General features: G+C 59.3%; 1 long non-coding RNA gene across 1 annotated transcript; it reads left to right on the top strand.

Moving 5' to 3' along the window:
- The first annotated feature begins 1,326 nt into the window (after window positions 1-1,326).
- On the top strand, window positions 1,327-3,947 carry LOC140594912 (uncharacterized). Its single transcript, XR_011996185.1, has 3 exons — window positions 1,327-1,527; window positions 1,716-1,953; window positions 2,018-3,947. It is a non-coding gene; the product is annotated as an uncharacterized lncRNA (long non-coding RNA).
- The last annotated feature ends 681 nt before the right edge of the window (window positions 3,948-4,628 follow it).

The raw sequence follows: 4,628 nt of genomic DNA, 5'->3' as shown, positions 1-4,628 counted from the left end.
ACCATCCGGCAAGTCCAGGCCTGCGTGGCAGGGGTCAGAGGGGCCAACAGTGTCGGGGACAAACGTCCCTGTCTCACCATACTGCCAAGCGCCCTCCTGGGACCAGGTCTGTGCTTCTGGGCTGGCGCTTTGTCCTTTTGGCTCTGTCTAGGTGACTCTGCGCCCCTCTCCACACTCAGCAGCTGGGCGGGGGACCGTGAGACCCGAGTGGAGGAGGCGTGCGCTGGGGGTAGGTGGTGACCTGGGAAGGAAGCCCAGCCTGACCGCTTGGAGCAGCGGCTGCGGGGTGCCCCAGCTCCTTCTGGGGGTGCCCTCCCGTGCACCCTCCCTGCTGGCCCCTCAGGCCTCTCCCCCAGGTCCGAGGAGCTCAGGGGCTTGGCTCCCGAGGGGACACTGGCTCCCCGATGGCCGGAGGGCCTGGACGCCTCTCTCTTCGGGACGCTTCGCTGTCAAAACCACTTGGAGAACACCGCGCCCGCCTGCGGTGCCGGCCAGGGTGCAGGCCCGTCCGCTCCAGGCCATGGGCTCCTCCCCAGCGGGGCCCACGCAGGAGAGCGGGCCGGTGGCCACCACGTGGGCCTGGCTGCCTGGAGGTCTCGGGGCCAGGACCCCGAGGCCCTTCAGGAGACGGTCTGCAGGCCGCCGGCCCCAACTCAGGATCCCTTCCCCGGGGCCGTCACCACACCAACATGTCCCAGCCTCTGTGGTGCTGGCACCTCCGGGAGGGCACGAGGTGGGGGCGCTGCCTCCGAGCAGGCGAGGATACGCCGGGCGCGTGTTGGGTCTCCCGGCAACTCTGAGTCGCGGTGCCACCAGCCCTGGTGGAGGCCCGCTGCTGTGAACCCCAGAGGGGCTCCCGGGCGCCGACTCAGACGGTCAGTGCCCGTGAGCCCGAGGGTGGGGACACCTGCCCGCTGTGCCCGGAGAGGATGCCGAGCTGTGCAGCCGGCTGGCTTCGGGGGGCCCCAGCCTGCGGAGTGCGGGCCTGGAGCTCCCAGACTCTCTCCTGCAGTGACCGTGGCCCAGGGAGTTGGCCCACCTAAGGTCACCCCCCCTCCCCGGGGCCAGCTGCTTCCAGGTCCACGAATCCAGCGCTGCAGAGGCCTCTCCGGCCTCGGGGGGACATGGCCAGAGCGTGTCTCCGCCCCAGAGCCTCCGTGGGACCAGCTGCAGTTGCACCACTCTTGCAGTTGCACCACTGCTGAACTTCCGCTTGAACCCGCCACGATTTCTCTTATCTCTTGGGGGTGTTGTTCCAAGAGCACCTCTCCCTAAACTTGCTGTAGGCAAATCTCAGAGTCTTGGAGTCTGTTTCCCTGGGAACTCAACCCACATGAGCCGGTACAGGATGTGATCTTAGGATTCCGACTCTAAAACGGGATTCGGGAGACGCATCACCCTCTGGGGCTGGCAGCAAGGACCCGCTGCAGCCAGGTCCTGAGACTCGCTGGCGGTGATCTGGGCGGGGGTGCTGGGGGCGGATGCATCTGTGAGAGTGTTTGCACACGCTAGAAAGAGCAGTATCAGGTAATATAAACATTTGGAGGAAATAATAATTATTTTGGGCTATGGGATTTGATGGTCTTTGTCGGGACCATTCAGTGCATTGGAAGAAGACGGTAAAAGGCAGGTGCTGATCAATCGCCAGTAGAAGGAAACCCGGGGAAGCCAGAATGCTCCTGGGCACCTAATGCAAACCCTCTTTTCCTCTGTAGGCAGCAGCAGAAAAAGCTAAAAATCAGACCCGGACTGTCTTTGAGGAACTGAGCTCCAGCGAAGTCGGAATTCTCAACCCTGGCGGGGCTTTTCTGCCCCGTTCAGGACGTCCTGGCCTGGTGGGACGTCTCCTGACTAGAAAGGCATGGGGCCCGGAAACTGGGAGTCGGGATACGTGGGTCAGGGCTCTCGAAGTGTTGCATTCGAGGCTCCTCTGAGCCTTCGGGGCCTGCGGAGGTCTCCACTCCTCCCGGCAGCAGGCTGGCACTTGGAGACCTTATAAAGGCGGCTGCCTTGCAAGGCAACAACTAACACCTCCTCCTCCTCCTCGTACCAGTCACTAGGGGCCAGTCATGGTGGGGAAGTGTTGGAACGGCTGCGGAGAGAAAAGGACTTCATGCCGGAGTAGCTGTGCCCAAGGTGTATGGCAGGTTCTGGAAGCCATGAGGCCGAATCAGAATGGATCGAGTCGAGGGGTTTACGTGCAACGTTAATGAGGAAGAACCTATTGATATGGGGTAAACGGCTCTGGTACAGACTCTCACATCGGGGCTCAGCCCCACGCGCTGATTGGCTAGAAGGTTGGGAAGAGTGAGGGGCCACCTGAAGGGACGGAGGAGCGTCAGGATTTCAGAGCACATAGCAGAAGAAGGATGGAGGGCTGAGAGCAGTGGGAATAGAAGTGGAAAACCAAAGGGGCCGAGGCCCCACCGGCTGCCTATGAGGACCACTCCAAGGACATTTGACTTATTGACATAATAAGAAATGCGCTAGCAAGAGGGTGTTCTGCAAGACATTCAGTGTTGTTCAGGGCTCCACGGGTCTACACGAGCCTGAGCACCACCTCCGGAACTGAGAACAGCTTATTAGGACAGCGCTTCCCAGCACCGGGAAGAAACACAACACCCGTCAGGCTTCCTCGGGCTCTTCGGGCGGCAGCTCCACACCTGGAAGTCCTGTTCCCACTCAGGGCTGAGTGTGGCCCGGAGAAAGGCTGTGGGTGGTTCATGGCAAGCCTCCACCGTGATGGGGACACCCAGGAAGTGGGACCACGGACACACCACTTGCAGCACGCAGTTACACGCACATTTGAAGAAGAGCTCTTGTCTGGGCTTGCGGCTGTGCCTGGTAGAGACGGGGTCTAACTGTGGGGTAACATGGGGGCGCGGCCGGAGCAGCTACCCAGGGCTGATGGCCTTAGACCTGCCGAGCCTGCAGCCAGGACCCACGGCAGCCGCCGGAGGACGCTCACCCTACCCTCCGCTCGTGGTGCCCCCTGGACCAGGGGACAGCAGGACGTAGAGTGAAAGCCAGCGATGCAAGCAGGCGAACCCCATACTGGCCTCCAGTGGCCTACCTGTATCTTCCCTCCGTATGGCCCAACGACAGTCCTGGGTGACCCGCTAGTGGAGTCTGAGGAGGTTAGAGCTGGCTCACAGGCCCTTGGGTAAGTGCAAGGCAGAAAGGGACCACAATACGCTCTAGGCCGCATGTGGTGTCCCCGAAGAGAGGGGACCTGGAGAAGGGGCCGCTGCGACTGTCTTCCGTGGTGCACCTGTCGCTTCCCCTGTGTGAGCGGAGAGGCCGGAAGGCACACGGCTGCACGTCCCGTGGGGAGTCGCTGGGCTGGTCGCCCGGGCCCAGGAAGAGGAAATATGGTGAGATCAGTGGGGGGCCCTGGGAGGAGCGGCGTGGCCGGGCGGGGGGGGCTCCATCGGCCGTGGGACACCCGCCCTTGGGCAGCGCGCCCTGGGGGACATTAATGAGCCAGCCACGTGGCTGTCCTTGGACTTGCCTACCCGCCGGGAGAAAGCCAGTGAACGTGGCTCAGGAAGAGGGCAGGAGGCGCCAGGTCTTCACTGCAGAGTGGGCGGGCAGGAGGCTGCAGGACACCTGGCTCCCTTGTGCCTGTGGAGCCCCCGGGAGGTGGCTGCCAGGGCTGGGGGCCGGGTGGGGCCGTCCGGCCGTGCGTACTGCCACTTAGGTAACGGGAGTAAGTCCTAAAATCTACTGCAGGACGTAATGAACAGTCAACCACGCGGCGTTGCCTGCTCAAGTGTCTGTTACGTACGTTAAATATTAGGCTAAACATTCTCATCAAGAAGAGAGGGAGGGAAGAAACTTCTGGAAGAGTTGGTTAAGTTTGTGGCATTGGGTATGGCGACTGTTTCACGGGTATATACTTCTCTTAAATCTCAAGAAGAACACATTAAAACTGTGCAGATAAAAAACTCTCCCTCTGCCTGTGTCTCTGCCTCTCTCTCTCTCTGTCTCTCATGAATAAATAAATAAAATAAAAAAAAACTGTGCAGATTTCTGCGTGTCAATCACAGTCCAATCAAACAGAACAAACGAAACAAAAAAGGACACATGCACACGCAGAGCGGCGGAGTCCTTTTCCCAGAAACAAAGCAATATAGTCTTAATTTGGTTCTAACGCCAATCCTTCTTACTGGTATTTTACCTCTTTTCTCCTCCTCCTTCTGTCCCACCACCCCCAGAACGGCCAGTCGCCTGCCCTGCCCAGCAGCTCCCCACGCTACAGCTCTAGCCTGTGCCTCCGTCCCTTCCACGCTGGCCGGGGCCTCTCGTCCTCTCGACCCCTCGGCACATCTGCTTTTAGAGGCTCCTGTGACAGTGGCAGCTCCTAGAAGGAAAATCAGAGACACTCAAAATGGGGGACAGGCCAATGGACTGTTTTTTTAGAAACCGTATTGGAAATGGTTTCAAAATTAGAGAGTGGCGAAAGGACAGAATCACATCTATGTCCATTAGGCAGATTCGCCTTTTAAGATTTTTTTTCCCATTTGCTGCCTCACTAGGAATATACTTATTTTCTTTTTAACTAAACATTCATTTGATGGCAAATCACACTGTCATCACCTTTTATCCCTAAAATGTTTTCAAGCTGT

The sequence above is a fragment of the Vulpes vulpes genome, chromosome 12 (assembly GCF_048418805.1).
Source record: "Vulpes vulpes isolate BD-2025 chromosome 12, VulVul3, whole genome shotgun sequence".
Classification (NCBI taxonomy): Eukaryota; Metazoa; Chordata; class Mammalia; order Carnivora; family Canidae; genus Vulpes; species Vulpes vulpes.
The sequence above is the reverse complement of the archived record's forward strand: the minus strand, read 5'-3'. Positions and strand labels throughout refer to the sequence as shown.